Source organism: Sciurus vulgaris (assembly GCF_902686455.1).
Source record: "Sciurus vulgaris genome assembly, chromosome: 17".
Lineage (NCBI taxonomy): Eukaryota > Metazoa > Chordata > Mammalia > Rodentia > Sciuridae > Sciurus > Sciurus vulgaris.
The window spans coordinates 51705270-51723006 of NC_136478.1; the positions used below are offsets into that span (position 1 = coordinate 51705270).

Below are 17737 nucleotides of genomic sequence, written 5' to 3' on the forward strand. Positions count from 1 at the left end.
CATTTTAGAAAGTTTTCATCAAAAACAGAGATGGCTCCTCTGTTCATCCTTTGGTTAGGGGTGAAGCCAACTTTTTTTTAATAAAGATGAAAATTTCGAGTAGTAAGAAAAGTAAATCAGTTGAAAGTATATTTTTCAACAAGTCTTTTGTACTCAGGATAATATTAAATAATAACAATCCAAGGCTGCTTGCACTGATTTATCTTTGCTGCTGGTGTGTGTGTGTGTGTGTGTAAGACTCAGACATTTCTAACTTCAAATCCCGGCATACCCAGTTCCTCTTCGTGTGACCCTGGAGTTTCTTTGTACCAAAGTCAATCACATTCATTAGGTTCCTGCTTCCCAGTTCCTTGCACCTCTTTCCTGCCTTCACAGACTGGGTCACATGAAGATCACAAATACTGAACAGAGGACTGGGGATATAGCTCAGTTGGTAGAGTGCTTGCCTCGCATGCACAAGGTCCTGGGTTCAATTCCCAGCACCACACACCAAAAAAATCACACACACAAATGCTGCACAGAGTTTCCAAGGACCAAGCACTGTGCCAAGCACCTGCGCATCAGTGATTAAGGACAAGGCAACAGGTCTTCCAGCAGGAGGGGCTGTAGCCCGGGGCCCCCCAGCAGCCCCTAGAAAGCCCACTCTGGAACCTGGCCAAGACTCTGGGTCACTGCCCAGCTTGGCCACTTGTCACACTTACAACCTCTGTGACCTGCACACTTCTTGCTTTTCTCTGCACACCAGAACAACAGGGGGGGCATGGATCATGGCATTCCAGAGAGGGTGAGTCAGCCTTCAATGTGGCCTTCTTTGGCTGCTGCCTATGTGAACTGACCCTGTAGATGGCCAGTGGTCATTTGTCATCTCCATCAGAGGCCACATCAACTTTCTTATCTGAAAAAATTGGTCGGCACCACACAGTCCAAAACTGAGATCTCTCTCTCTCTCTCTCTCTCTCTCTCTCTCTCTCTCTCTCTCTCTCTCTCTCTCCTTTTCCCTCTCACCTGTACAAATTAGTGGATCACAAGGGGCTGCCAGCTGGCTGTGGATCACATCCCAGGGCTAGTGAGATGCTCTGACTTTTACCAGGAGATGAGCCATACATAGAAGATTCAGGCTTTTTTGAAAAGCTGTTGTGTTCTGAAAAGTAACCCTGAAGGAAGAGGTTTCATTGCATAGTGGTGTGCAATCACATCACCATATTATCCATGTTACTGTTCAAAGTGTGATCACCTTTATCCTGAGAGCCATTTGTAGGTGCTGCTTGTTTGTAAGAGGGCCTGCTTGTCCTTGAGGTAATGAAGAGGATTGACTAACTTGTGTAAAACTCACAGAACTTTGTGCCCATAAAAGTTGTAATGCAGAGTTTCAAGTGTTATGTGGAGTTCTACTTCCTTATTTTACTCCTGAAACCATATACTGTGCCACAGTATAAAACTCATAAAGTAGAATTAGTTACTATGTTTTCCAGGTTGAAAATTTATTTTGGTTATTTTAAGGAACTGTAAAGCCATACAAAACCCATCAACTTTCATGCTCTGAAATCCTACTTACTGAAAGAAAGGAGGTTAGAGAGAAGCAGTCTTAAATTAATGAGGTTTATTTTCAGTATGGTTAATATAGGATAATTTTTTCACCTCCTTAAAAGAGGTAGATTTTCTTATTAATGAAAGGTGGGAAATGAGAGTTAAGATATGAATTCTATTTAAAACCTTTGATCATGTTATGTATGACACGGTGGATTTCTTAGTTCATGAAATTTCTTAGTTTCCTACCAAGAAAATAAAAGTGATGATAAATTTTTTTAAAAAGTCACATGGCCCAGGGAAAATCACCACAATGTCTCAGCTAAATTACTGCAGAGATTACACAAGTGTTATGATACCTGCCTCAGGTTGTTCAAGGACTGAATGTGTTAAACTTGGACAGTACCCTTGAGGCAGTAGGTGGGACCAACTGTGACCATTTCCAGTGTCAGGAGGTGAAAGACGCCTGTGCACACGAGGCTTTAATGCCGACTGCCCCTACCCAGTGGCACCCAGTGACAACGGGCAGGAACCTTTCCTCAAGGCCTTAGTTTCCCACCTGTACAACAGGAAGCCAGAATGTGATTGTGCTTCTTTTCCATTTTTTGAGGGATCGTGGACCCTCACGAAAACCTGATGAAAACTTTACATCCTCCTTCATAGAAAAATGCACTAAGTTTTGAATAAAATTTCAGGAAGTTCCAAGACCACTCCACCAAGCTCTATCATGGCTTCCTTCATAGAGGCACTTCTTTGCATTTCTGTCTCTGTCTAGTTTCAGCTCAGCATCTCCACCCCTTTCTTTCAGTGGCTTCTTACCACTTTTCTTCCTTCATATGTGGAAATCTGATAAAAGTCAGAAATTTTATCCCTAGAAAAATAAGCCTATGTGCACCCTAATTAGAGACCACCCATGGTTTCCTAAAATCTCTTATCTCTTCTCCCATGGCAAAAGTAACTCTAGTTTGTCACTGGCCACAGAGCCACCTAGAGTTAAATAATACACATTTTCTAGCCTCACTGACATGTGAACGTGGCAACATAACTAGGTTCTGGCCAACGGGACAGCAGGATGGTCACGTGGCATCTGCTTGGTGTCTCTATCCATGTCCACGCCTTGACCCCATGACCCCTTTTCCTTCTACTTCTCCTCTCTCTCCCTCCCCCACCCCTCACTTTTCTCTTCGTTTTGGTACCAGGGGTCGAACCCAGGGATGCTTTAACCACTGAACCACATCCCCAGCCCTTTTTATTTTTTATTTTGAGACAGGATCTCACCAAGTCACTCAGGGCCTCACTAAATTGCTGAAGCTGACCTTGTACTTGGAATCTCCCGACTCAGCCTCCCAAATCACTGGAATTAGGAACATGCGCCATCACGCCTGGCCCTCTCCTCTGTTCTGACAGGTGGGATGTGTGATCAATGACTGGCGTGCCATTTGTCATCCTGCACCATGATGTGAACTTGGGAGTGGAAAACACACAGTAGAGCAATAAAATAGAAGAGCCCAACCCCATGGAGAACCATATTGATCTCATGCTGATAACCACCGAATGTCTAGAATGTGCAAGAGAATTAAATAATCTTTTTTTTTTCAGGCTACTTTTAGATTAACCCATTATAAACTGCCATACTCAAAAGTCCATATGTAATTAACATGAAAGAAATGACTGACATATGAATGACCACAGTCAATCTCACCTGAAAAACTAAGAAAGGAGTGGGTATCGTAGAGAAAAATAGTAATAGTGGAGTTGTGAGGTGCTTGGACTCAGGGAAGAAACACTGAAAGCAGAAGATAACTTATAATTCCAAAAGCAGAAGACAATTTATAATTCCATGAAGCAGTTGTGCAGCATATATATGAAAGCCAAGTGAGGAAGGCAGTTGATGGAAGAAAAGGTGAAGAGCAAAGAGACAGGGGTGAGTGAATGGTGTGGGGATGAGGCAATGCAGAGAGCTGGTGAACTGAGGAAGAAAGGAGAAGGGATTTTAGTACAATTCCAAGGGCTATGTGCTTGGACCCCCATCTTAGTGAGTTAGCTGCTATAACAAACAACGCCCCAAGTCACATGAACTCAACCCAAGAAGATGCAGTTTTGTCCATGGAAGACACAGGCTGATGTTCTTGGTCCTAACAGCTATGAGCAATCTTGGGAAACACAACGTCCCGTGTGCCTGGAGGGGAGAAGCAGGACTGGGGGCGCCTAGCCCATCTCTGCCACCTTGACTTTTCTTCTTTTTGCTCCAAAATTTCTTTCTACTGTCCTAATAGAAAAGCTAATAAATGTTTTAGATGATTATTAATTCATTTTGGAGACAGAGCCCTGCTTTAGTGAATACTACTTCTGAAACAGATTGCCTGAATATTTGTAGTCAGTGGCTTTTTTGCTTTTTTTTCCCCTCTCTTCCTCCTCCTCCTCCTCCTCCTCCTCCTCCTCCTTCCTCTCTCTCTCTCTCTCTCTCTCTCTCTCTCTCTCTCTCTCTCTCTCTCTCTCTCTTTCTCTCTCTCTCCCCCCCCGCGCCAATCCTGCCCAGCACTTAAAATCAACTTAAGTCTTTGAACGCACTGGGCAAGAGCTCTAAAGTTAAAGTTGCACCCACAACCTGACGAGAAAAGTTTTAGTGAACTTTCCCATAAAGGGTCAACCCAATCCCGATCTGGTGATCTCCAGGAACACTCAAGTGCAGACCTTCCCAAGGAGCCCAGTCCACTTCATACCCTTTGGAATTTCTTCCCTGTGGTTTAGACTTTTTAGATCTGGCCCCGTAATTTCCATGTCATCTTACAAAGCCTGCCTCAATGAAATGCCACAAATGAGATGATTTAAACCAATACAAATTTATTCCTTTGCAGCTCTGGAGACCAGCAGTCCAAAATCAAGGTGCCGGCAGGGGCACGCTGTCTCTGAACACTCTAGGAGAGGCTCCTTCTTTGCCTCTTCATAACCCCAGGTCTTTGCCTGAGGTCCCTGGTGTTCCTTGGTTCAATCTCTGCACCCATCCTCACGTGGTGCTCTCCTTGTGCATCCCTCTTGGCAAGCTCTTCTCCTGTGTGTCTATTCTGTTCCTCTTGTTATAAAAACACAATATTTAGCAATGGTATATTTTCATCTTAACTAATTACATCTTCAAGGACCCAATTTCCAGAGAAACTTACCTTCTGAAGTTCCTGGAAACTTTGGGAAATCCATTAATCTTTTAGGACTATGTCTAAGTCTCTGCTGGTATAACAGAAACTTATTTTATTGTCATTCTTAAAACTAGAAGTTCAAAGGGCTGGGGTTGTGGCTTAGCAGTAGAGTGCTCACCTAGCACATGTGAGGCACTGGGTTCGATCCTCAGCACCACATAAAAATAAATAAAATAAAGGTATGTGTCCACCTACAAAAAAAAAAAAAAAAAAAAAAAAAAAACCTAGAAGTTCCAGATCAAAGAGTCAGCAGGCTAGGTTTCTTCTGAGGCCTCTCTCCTTAATGTGCAGATGGCTACCTTCTCTATGTATTCACGTGATCTTTCCTCTGTACACATGTACCCTGCTTTGTGTGTAATTTCCTCTTCTTAGTGTGTGATTTCCTCTTCTTATGAGGACACCAGTCAGGTTGAATTAGGGTTCATCCTAACAAGCATGTGTGTTGAAACAAAACTGGTAGGTGAGTAATAGTGAGAAGCCCTGCATGGGTCATCCAGAACTGTGTAGAAGCTCATTTCTGAGTGTTTGTGCTGAGTATTCTCCGCAGTGAACACTGGGTCCTCCTCACCATTCCTTCCATACCTTCCTCTTTGCTTCTAAAGGTAAACAAGGAGACCAGACCTCAACCTCTCCTCTCCTCACAACAAAAAGCCAAGATATACCCCAGGAATCCATGAGAAGTCAGGTCGGTCAGTAGGAAAAGCAAGCCAATCAATGTGGAATTTCCTAAGGAGGGAAGCATGCATACTGGGGAATATACCCCTCTGTTGCTGGATGTTCAAAAGGATCAAAGCCGGTACAGGTATATGAAATTGAGGATTGGATGGAAGGATGAATGACCAAATGATGGAAAGAAGGATGAATGGATGGGAGGATGGACAGGTGAGTAGCTGTATGGGTAGACAAATGGGGAAAATGTTGATGGACTGAAGGACCAATGAATGAGAATATGCACAGGTATGGAAGTGGGGTGTATTGGTGGATGGAAGGAAGGATAAGTGAATGGATATATAAATGAGAGGTTGAAACGATAGAAGAAAGAGTGAATGGGTTGTTAAACATATACATGGTGGGAGAGAGGTACAAAGAATGCAGAATGAGTGATTGGAGGACAGAGATAGAGGAATGTTTGATATTGAGAGAGTACATAGGTCTAGTTTGAGTTAATTATATGTCTGGATGTAAATGGGTGCAAGAATGTCTGGATGATAAATGAACTAAAGAAAGGAAGTTTGAATAAATGAGTGTGAGGGGTATGACTTTTTGAAACTGGAACATGGGCAGTTAGGGATGCATAGATTTGTCTGCCAGAGGCAGGCTTCTCTGAGTCTGGAGGTGTGTGGTTCCCATAAAGTTTGGGCTGGAAGTTTTCAATTAGAAAATCATAATAAAAAGGATGCTGCATCCATTTGCATCAGAGACTCAAAAAAACAGTGACTTCATCAACATAAATTTATCTCAGATGTGCCAGTCAGTATATGCAGTCAAAGTCTAGCCAGGGTTCTTCAACCTTTAGCTCCACCATTTCCCGGGACATTGCCCTGATCTCCATGGCTGAACTTGGCGCACTACTTCACTTTCTGGGTCTGCTTTCCAACCCACAGGGCAATGGGGCATGGGATCGGAAAGGACCATCTGGAGGTTGGACACATCACTTCCCCTCAGATCTCACTCACTCCCTGTCTCAAAGGAACCCCTTGCTACAAGATGGGCTGAGACGTGACGCCATGCTTTGGATACTCTTGAGGTCAGCCCAGATTGAAGAGTTCTATGAGTGAGGAAAGAAGGGGAACATGTTGGTATAGGGATGAAAGGACAGACTGAGAGGGGAGACTGGCAAAAGGCATTGCTGACATGCAGCCAATGGCCTCATCGGTGTAAGAGAGAGACTGGAGTCCTGCCTTTGGGCACTGTGCTCCTTGTGCTCACAGGTTTGCAGGTGGTGAGGATCCACAGGACAGACACATAGTAAACAAGAAGAGGATGAAGACTTCTCAGATGTCCATGGCTCCAGGAAGAAGGAACTGTCCTTGGCTGTGGGCCATGGTTATGAAGATCCCCAAGTTCAGTTTCCACTGTAACCAGAATATCTTTGGATGGAAAGTCCTGGGAACTGGATACCACAAAGGAGATTCTCATGGCCTCAGGGTTATATAATGTCTAGCCTCCCTTGTGAACTTACCCTCAAATACCAAGCTCCTGGGGTCATTCTCTTGTCTTCATCCATTTTGCCCCTTTTACACTCACGTTCACTTCCTCCAGTGGGGTCCTTTGAGAGCATGTCTAAGATTATGGAATGCCCTGAGGTGAGGGGGAGCCAGGTTCAAGTCCTGCCTCTGCTACTTTCTTGGTGTGTGTGATCCTGAATGATTTCTTTGAGCCTTGGTTTCCATTTCTGTGAAATTAGAGCACCAAGAACAGTACCTCCCCTGCAAGTTTGTTGTGCGGATTTGATGTATTTAAAGCCGTTAGCATGGCGCCATTATTATTATTCAACAACCTATTCTTTAACTCAGGCTCCTTAGCCATTTGAAATGCAATCTCAGGGGAGGAATTAGGGTAAGTGGGGGCAGTGATTTGATAAATGAGACTGAGTGGTGAACTGAGGGTGCATCAAAGCTGGGGGGCAGGTACTGAGTAGACTACAGCATGAACTGTCAATCAGGTGCTGGATGAACATGGGTGGTAGGGAGATTCCTGAACGTCCCTTTCATGCCAGTGCTGTGCTGAGCCCTTCACTTTTGCGCTCACTGGTCTTCATGTCTTTGTGTGTCATTCTCATTCTACAGATGAACAGAGATGTCACATCCCCAGGCCACTTGGGGCAGAGCTGGGATTAGCACACAGGTTTGCACCTCAGGAACCATCTCCTACATGGCAGCAGAGCCTTCCTCCTGGTTGGAATCCAGAACCAATTGACCAGAGAGGAGACCAGGCATCCATGTTTCTGTTCTCAGAGGTCTGAGTTTTAGCACTTAACAAATGGATTCTGTATGCCTTAGCCCACCTGAAGACTCTCCCATATCTCCACTAACATATTAACTCTGATCCTTTGTGTCTTCTCTAGGGGGTGCAGGAGAGTCCTGGAACCTGCCCATCTCACCTGGAAAACTCTACCTGGCTGTGACCTCTATCTCTCAGTTGACCTCCATTCCCTCAGGTGTCTTGTTATTCATTTTCAGACCATCCCAGGTGAGGGATGCAGTGATTGGATCTCTCCACCTAATCCAGAAACAACAGAACTGAAGGAAGATCTATGGAAACAAGTTGGTGGATTGAGATAAAGAGAGAGGAGAGCTAAGAAGGGTGAGGAGGAGTCACATGTTGCTTGGTGACCCCTGCATCAACCCACTCTCCCCACCCATGGACACATAATGATCACATGATCCCCTGCACCTCACTCTCTCCACAGGCAGCCAGCCAGGGCGGGGCTTATCTGGGCAAAGAACATGTATGCATAAGAACAGGAGAAAGAGGTTTTAAGGGGACAGAAAGCAAGGAAAAGAAGCAGAGGCAGAGAGAGACAGAAAGAGGAAGCGTTTGAGCTAAAAGAGATGAGGGTGTGCTGTGACAAGCACAGCCAAACTCTCAGTTCCAGCAAGGGGCAAAGGGGGATTAGAAAAATAAATACCCACAAACACAGATTTTTGACAATTACCCGGGATCAGGTGGAGCTCTGCTCTCTGATGGAGATGCATATCTAAAGAGTTGCACCAGCAATCTTCATACACATTAAAGACTATGCAACCATTATTCATTGTATTCAGGAAAGTTACAGAAATTAGGACATCTATGTAGCTTTTCCACAGTTGCAATCCACAAAGTGCATTGCAAAGTGCAATGTTAGGAGCTTTGTGTAGCTCTCAAGAAAGTCCATTGTTAACAGTTACTGTAAAGAGGGCAGGAACCAGAGAAGAGGAGCTGATGAAACACTGTCGTTGACTAGCATAAGAATTCCTTCCTTCCTGGGAGCTGTGTGCCTCAGATCAAGATCAGAGCTGATAAGACTCTTGCACAGAACCTCCCCTTGCAGGGCATTGCTACAGCAGCTGAGCATCCTGTGCCCTTGCACAATAACATTCCCAGGCACCAGGCATGCCACAGCCGTGAGGTCATCAGAGACCCCAAATCTCAGTCATTGCTCTCCCACAAAGCACAGAGGTGGGGAGGAGAAACATTTAAAAGGGGAGGAGGGAAAGAATATCTGCGACCCAGAGAAACATGGAGATGCTGTGTGAGAAAGACACAAGATGCAGAGAGGGAAACAAAGTCAGAGATGGCAGGGACCCTTACAGGTAAAATTAGAAGTGAACAAGTAGAAAATGTCACTCAGAGATGTGTTGATACAGAAGGAGATGGAGAGTGTGGATCCCTGGGAAGACGTAGACACGCAAGATGCAGTCATTAGGGGGAAAGCCAGAGAAATGCGAAGCAGCAGAGTTAGAACATTGGAAACAGGAAGGGTAGAAGAGACCAGTCAGTGGAACAGAGCCATGCCTGTGGCAGATCGGGGTGCCAGTGGGGAGGAGAGAGCACATCCTCAGGAGTGGACAGCCCAGCCCAGACACACCAGGGAGGCATGGGAAGACTTGCCAGTAACCAGCACGTCATTTTTCTAGTACCTTTTATGTACCAAACCCCGACAGACCTAATTGCTTTCAATCCCAAGAACCAAGGGACCATAAACTGAGGCCTCCAATCGGGTGCCACAGTAAACCTATCCTCCTTTTTAATTTGATTATCTCAGGTATTTTGTCACAGTAATGTAAAACTTAGTAACACAAGTACCATGTTTCTTCAGACACATTTTCTCCATGTTCCAGGGAAATCAATAAGGGCAAACACACTTGACCTCTGTCTCCACAAATATATCTCCCATTCTGATGTTCCCCAAACCCTACCCTGACAGCACGTGGAAATTTGTCTGAACACTTGGGACCCTTCCTGGCAATGCATTGAGAAACCCCTCCTAAATCTCTCCTGGTTTTCTATTCAATAAAGAAGGAGGAAGAAAAGGGGTCCAGGATCCTGGACAGCCCAGGTACAGGATGTGAATGGAATTAGGTAAATCAATAACTGACAAAGCTATACAAATATTCCCCCTTACATTCCACCCTGAAAAACCAACAGATTTTCTCTCTCTGCTTTGTTACCTGCCAACTGACCCCACCCAAAGATTTCAAGATCCAGCAGTCTAGAACACATTACACAAAATGTCAGTATTAGGAGTATGAACTTCACCCACCTGCACAGTGCAAAGGTTAATGACCCTGAAGCAGGCAGCAAATCTAGATAGTTGAACCAGTACTGCCTGCCCAGTGCCCACCCAGGCCTCCTGCCAGGGTCAGGTTGAAGCACCCAAAAGCTCATGTCAGAACCATGTGTGTCCAGGTGTGTGTATTTTCTTTCAGTGCAAAGTTCATTCCAATCTTCATGAATACTTGGGGGCAGGGTGAATGCTAACCTGATTCCCTCCCTCCCTGTATTTACCTGACATTGATATCAGAACTGCCAGTATAATAACTGTGCCCACTGCTTATGTCATTAGCAGTACACACCTGCTGCTAAGTGTGGTGCACATGGGGTCCCCAGGATTGTCAGGGGCAGTCATGAAAAAAAAAAAAAGGAAAAAGAATTCAAATCCCAGCTCCCTCCCATACTGCCTTGCTGACCTCAGTGAGGTTGATGAGTAACCAGCCCTGTCAACACATTTGGAAAATTATGTAATTTCTACAGGATCAATTTTCTAGAAAACAACAAGCTTGGTCTAGAGATCCAAGATGGCAGACTAGAGGGAGTCTGCATTCCTTGTTGCTCCATAACTTGGTTTTCGAACAGAGGAAAATCTGTTTCTCTGTGAGGCAGTCTTTGCTACTCATTGATCCCCTGCTGTTTACCCCATTTTTCCACCATGATCACACACTGTCTGCCAGCATGTCAACTACTTTTTGAGTGCAGATTGCTCACTGACTGCTGCCAATCATTTAGCATTTGCCCATTTGCCTGCTTCTTGTTCCCCCCATCACCTGCCTTTCACCTACCTATCACCCATCACCTGAGGCCCACCAGCCAATTGTCTGCCAGGAGACTGCAAACCACCTGCAGACCACCGGTGGATCACCAGCTGCCCACTGTTGCCTGGAATTCCATTGTCACAGTACCTACAGGTTTGGTGACATGTGGCTGCTGCCATTTTGGGACAACAGCCAGGACCTGCAGGACCCCCAGTCCAACTGACCCTGCATCACCTCTAGGACCTCTGGCCCAACCAACTGCACCCCACATGGACTCAGCACCCATGACCAGAGCTGCAGCTCCCCATTTGCCAACACATTTGGAAGCCAGCACAACCATCTTGGATTATCCTGGAGGTGGCAGCTTTAGGTGGGGCCAATCCCATCCTGAGAAGCCTTCTGGAGACTGGAAGCTCATTGTCAGGTACCTCCCATGCATCAGGCTACTGAACGCTGGGAGGTTTCAATACTATATGACTGTTACAGTGTAGATTTTTTTTCTCCTTTTTGAAAAATATTGTTTTAATTTCTTTATTTTCCTCACTCTATTTTCCTTTTGTTTGCCTGTTTCCTCAGAGTCTCTTTCTCCCTGTTCTCATGCTAACAACCAGCTTCTTTTGACTCCACCTTCACACGTACTATGATCTAATACTTCTATACACTCTTTTCTTATCCCATTAACAGTTATATCCTACACCCCTCCCCATTCTCTTTGTTCACCATTAGAAATTGGAGACCTCATTGCAAATCTATATGCTATACTGTAGATAATAATTGAACTCATCCTCTCCGTTTATTATGACAATACTGTTAACATCCTCACAGGGGTTATTTGGTTTAGGGCTGATATTGTCTGTACTGGGTGCTGCTAATATTGATCTTCCCCTTACAGAAGAGGTTTTTGGAAACATGCAGGGCCACTATGAGCCTACAGGGGGAAAACTGCAATACCTCAGATCTGTACTGCTAGAGGGAAAGATACATGAACAACATAAAAAAAAAAAAAAAACAAGATAAGAAAGTGTTAAAAACAAATCAAGATTCTATATTAATAGAATCCAATGACAGCAAGGTAGAAGAAATGTCAGAAAAGGAGTTCAGAACATACTTAATTAAAATGATTCACAAAGCGAAGGATGAGATAAGAGAGCAAATGCAGGCAATGAATGATCACTCCAATAAACAGATGAAAGAGCAACTGCAGGAAGCAAAAATCATTTCAACAAAGAGATAGAGATTCTGAAAAACAAACAAACAAACAGAAGTCCTTGAAAAGAAGGAAACAATAAACCAAATAAAAACTCAATGGAAAGCATCACCAACAGACTGGACCACTTGGAAGACAGAACCTCAGACAATGAAGACAAAATATTTAATCTTGAAAATAAAGTTGACCAGAGAAGATGGTATAAAATTATGAATGAAACCTCCAAGAACTATGGGACATCATGAAAAGACCAAATTTAAGAATTATTGGGATCGAGGAAGGCACAGAGATGCAAACCAAAGGAATGAACAACCTATTCAATGAAATAATATCAGAAAATTTCCCAAACCTGAAGAATGAAATGGAAAATCAACTACAAGAGGCTTACAGAACACCAAATGCACAAAATCACAACAGATCCACACCAAGGCACATTATAATAAAAATGCCTAACATAGAAAATAAATATAAAATGTTAAAGACTGTGAGAGAAAAGCATCAGATTTCATATAGGGAGAAACCAGTACAGATATCCACAGATTCCTGAGCCCAGACCCTAAAAGCCAGAGGGAACTGGAACGACATGTTTCTAGTTCTGAAAGAACATGGTTGCCAACCAAGAATCCTATACCCAGCAAAAATAACCTTCAAATTTGAAGATGAAATAAAATTCTTCCATGATAAACAAAAGTCAAGGGAATTTATAAATAGAAAGCCTGCACTACAAACATTCTCAGCAAAATATTCCATGAGGAAGAAATGAAAAACAACAATGTAGGTCAGCAAAAGGAGGAACTACCCTAAAGGAAAAACCAATCAAAGGAGAAACCAAGTCAAGTCAAACCAAAAATGAGCCCAAATGAGTGGGAATACAAATCATATCTCAATAATAACCCTGAATGTTAATGGTCTAAACTCATCAATCAAAAGACATAGACTAGTAAATTGGATTTAAAAAAAGACCAACAATATGCTGCCTTGAAGAGACTCATCTCATAGAAAAAGACATCCACAGACTAAAGGTGAGAGGATGAGAAAAAATATACCACACATTGACTCAGTAAAAAAGCGGGGGTTTCCATCCTAACATCAAATAAAGTGGACTTCAAGTCAAAGTTAGTCAGAAGGGATAAAGAAGGACATTTCCTACTGCTTAAGGGAACCATAAATCAGGAAGTCATAATAATCATAAATATTTATGCCCCAAACAACAGCACATTTATGTACATCAAACAAATCCTTCTCAATTCCAGGAACCAAATAGACCAGTAATTCTAGGTGAATTTAACACATTGTTGTCACAACTGGATAGATCTTCCAAACAAAAACTAAGCAAAGAAACCATAGAAATCAATAACACAATCAATAACTTAGACTTAACAGACACATATAGAATATTCCATTCATCAATGAGCAAATGCACTTTCTTCTCAGCAGCACATGGATCTTTCTCTAAAATAGACCACATGTTATACCACAAAGCAGTCCCTAATAAATATAAAAAAATATTGATACTACCTTATATTCTATCAGATCATAATGGAAGGAAATTAGACATCAATAATAAAATAAAAAACAGAAACTACTCCAATACCTGGAGACTAAATAATATGATATTGAATGAAGCATGGATAACAGAAAATATCAGGGAGGAGATAAAAAAATTCTTAGAGGTAAATGAGAACAATGATACAACATATCAAAATCTCTGGGATGCTATGAAAGCAGAGGAAAATTCATTGCATGGAGCACATTCAAGAAAAGAATAAAAAGTCAACAACTAAATGACCTAACAATACAGCTCAAAGCCCTAGAAAAAGAACAGAACAACACCAAAAGTAGTAGAATACAGGAAATAATTAAAATCAGAGCTGAGGTCAATGAAATTGAAGCAAAAGAAACAATTCAAAAAATTGAAAAAACAAAAAGTTTGTTATTGGAAAAGAAAACAAAATAAACACACCCTTAACCACACTAACAGAGGAGAGAGAATATTCAAATTACTAAAATTCATGATGAAAAAGGAAATATCATGACAGACACCATTGAAATATATAACATAATTAGAAGCTACTTTGAAAAATCTATACTCCAACAAAACAGAAAATCTCAAACACATCAACAAATTTCTAGAGACATATGATCCTCCCAAACTGAACCAGGAGGACATACACAATTTAAACAAATCAATTTCAAGCAATGAAATAGAAGAAGCCATCAAAAGCCTACCATACCAACCAAGTCCAGGATCAGGTAGATCCTCAGCTGAGTTCTACAAGACACACAAAGAAGAACTTATACCAATACTCCTCAAAGTATTCCATGAAATAGAAAAGGAGGGAACCCTTCCAAATTCTTTCTATGAAGCTAGTATCACTCTGATACCAAAAGCAGAAAAAGACACATCAAAGAAAGAAAACTTTAGACCAATATTTCTAAGGAACATATACACAAAAATCCTTAACAAAATTCTGGCAAATTGCATACAAAAACATATTAAGAAGATAGTGCTCCATTATCAATTGGTGGGTTCATCCCAGGGATGCAAAGTTGGTTCAATATCCAGAAATCAATAAATATAATTCATCATATCAATAGACTTAAGGTTAAAAATCATATGATTATTTCAATAGGTGCAGAGAAAGCATTTGACAAAATACAACACCTCTTCATGCTCAAAACTAGAAAAAATAGGGATATTTTTCTAGCATGCTCTTCATGCTAGGAAAAATAGGGATAACAGGAACATACCTCAACATTGTAAAGGCTATCTATGCTAAGCCCATATGCTCAACATCATTCTTAATGGAGAAAAACTGAAAGCATTCCCTCTAAAAACTGGAACAAGACAGGGATGCCCTCTTTTGCCATTTCTATTCAACATCATCCTTGAAACTTTAGTCAGAGCAATTAGACAGAACAAAGAAATTAAAGGAATACAAATAGGAAAAGAAGAACTCAAGCTGTCACTATTTACTGATAACATGATTCTATATTTAGAGGATCCAAAAAACTCTACCAGAAAACTTCTAGAACTAATAAATGAATTCAGCAAAATAGCAGGATACAAAATCAACACACATAAATCTAATGCATTTCTATTCATAAGCGATGAATCCTCTGAAAGAAGACTACCCCATTCACAACAGTCTCAAAATAAAAAGTGGGAATAAAATCTAACAAAAAAGCTGAAAGACCTCTACAATGAAAACTACAGAACACTAAAGAAATAAAGAAAACCTTAGAAGATTGAAAGATCTCCCAAGTTCTTGGACAGGCAGAATTAATATTATCAAAATGGCCATACTTCCAAAGGTGCTATACTGATTTAACACAATTCCAATTAAAATCCCAATAATGTACCTCATAGAAATAGAGAAAGCAATCATAAAATTCTTCTGGAAGAACAAAAGACCCAGAATAGCCAAAGCAATCCTGGGCAGGAAGAGTGATTCAGGGGACCTCACAATACCAGACCTTAAACTCTACTATAGAGCAATAGTAACAAAAACAGCATGGTATTGGCACCAAAATAGACATGTAGACCAGTAGTACAGAACAGAAGACACAGAGACATACCCACACATGCACATAAGTACAGTTATACTAGACAAAGATGCCAAAAACATACAATGGAGAAAAGATAGCCTCTTCAACAAATGGTGCTGGCAAAACTGGAAATCCATATGCGCTAAAATGAAATTAAACCCCTATCTCTCACCCTGTACAAAACTCAACTCAAAATTGATTAAGGATCTAGGAATTAGACCTGAGACCCTTAACCAATAGAAGGAAAGGTAGACCCGAAACTTCATCATATTGGCTTAGGATCAGACTTCCTTAACAAGACCTCCAAGAAATAAAAGCAAGAATCAATAAATGGGATGGATTCAAACTAAAAGTTTTATCTTAGCAAAGGAAACCAGCAATAATGTGGAAAGAGAGCCTACAGAGTGGGAGAAAATATTTTCCACAAAAACTTCAGACAGAGCACTGAACTCCAAAATTTATAAAGAACTTAAAAAACTTTACATCCAAAATACAAAGAACCCAATCAATAAATGGGCTAAGGAAATGGGCAGACACTTTACAGAAGAAGATACACAAGTGATCAACAAATATATGAAAAAGTGCTCATCCTCCCTAGTAATTAGAGAAATTCAAATTAAAACCACCCTAAGATTTCATCTAACTTCAATTTGAATGGCTATCATCAAGAACCCAAGCAATAATAAGTGTTGGTGTGGATGTGGGGAAAAAGGCACACTCATACTTTGCTGGTGGAGTTGCAAATTGGAGCAGCCACTCTGGAAAGCAGTATGAAAAGTCCCCAGAAAGCTTGAAATGGACCCACCAATCCCAATACTTGGTTTATACCCAAAGGACTTAAAATCAGCATACTACAGTGAGGCAGCCACATCAATGTTCATAGCACCTCAATTCACAATAGCTAGATTGCAGAACCAACCTAGATGCCCTTCAATTGATGAATGGATAAAGAAACTATGGTACATATACACAATAGAATATCACTCAGCCATAAAGAAGAATAAAATTATGGCATTTGCTGATAAACGGATGAAGCTAGAAAATATCATGCTAGGTGAAATAGGTAAAGCCCAAAAAACCAAAGGCCGAATGTTTTCTCTGCTACGTGCATGACAAATATAATGAAGGGGGGTGATGTGGGGAAGAGAAGAATGAATGAACTTTGGATCGTGTTGAAGAAAAAGGAGTGGGAGGGGGTGGGGGAAAGAAAGATAGTGGACTGAGACAGATACTCTCACCCTATGTACGTGTGTGATGACATGAATGGTGTGAATCTACATTGTGTACAACCATAGAAATGAAAAGTTGTACCCCATTTGTGTACAATGAATCAAAATGCAATCTGTAAAAATAAAAAAAATAATTTTAAAAAAAGGGAAGGAGAATAGCGCTACTCTTCCCTTCTGTGCTCTTATTTTCAGCATCCCAGGGTTAACCCTGGAGAATACTCATATCTCTTTGACTAGAGTTTGTTTGCCTGCTAATCACAGCCCCTAGAAAGCCAGATATCAATCCTGAAGAAGACTTAACTCCTCCAATATAATCCCAAATGACCCATTTCACTGCTGAGGGAACCAAAGCCCAGAAACGGGAAATTGAGAAGGCAGAGTAGAAATTTAAGATTTGGTCTAAGGGCTTCTCATGAATGTCCCCCCTGTTCACCCTCTATATTCTGTCCTTAGGACACTTGTATGTGAAAGGGAAACATTAATAACAATGATAACGTGTGCAGAAATAGGCAAATGAATTTAGCCAACTTCCCTAAGATTTTGGGTGGGAACTCAGTAGAATTTTTGGTAAACTGAAACGTGGACACGTGTGACTTTCAACCCTATTCATGATCTTTCTTCCTACTGACCAACACCGGACTCTTCCCTCTGGAACCTGTAACTCAGTTACTCTTCTCCAGTTCTGTACGGTTTCCACTGACATGTGACTCTGATCTCTACTTTTCTCCCAGCCACACATGACTACCACAGGTCCTCAATTCTGTTAAGCCCACCTGGCTCACCTTGAGGTTCCCATGAAGAGTCTGGGCACTAAGAGTCAGCACAGGGCCAAAGCCATGGAGGTACACACCTGGGATCCAGGGCTGACTACAGGATCCTGCTGGTCTTTCCACACACTCCTCCTCCCAGGACTTCACATCCACAGTCCTGAAACCTTCTAACACTAACACCCTCCAGCGCATCACCCTGGATTCTCCCCTCCTGAGTCTCTTAAAGTATGTCAATGAAAGACCCCCG

General features: G+C 41.9%; 1 protein-coding gene across 2 annotated transcripts in view; it reads left to right on the forward strand.

Moving 5' to 3' along the window:
* Positions 1–17737, forward strand: part of LOC306648337 (cytochrome P450 2A13) — a 157620-nt gene that overhangs the window by 132623 nt on the left and 7260 nt on the right. The gene's annotated exons all lie outside the window — the stretch shown is intronic.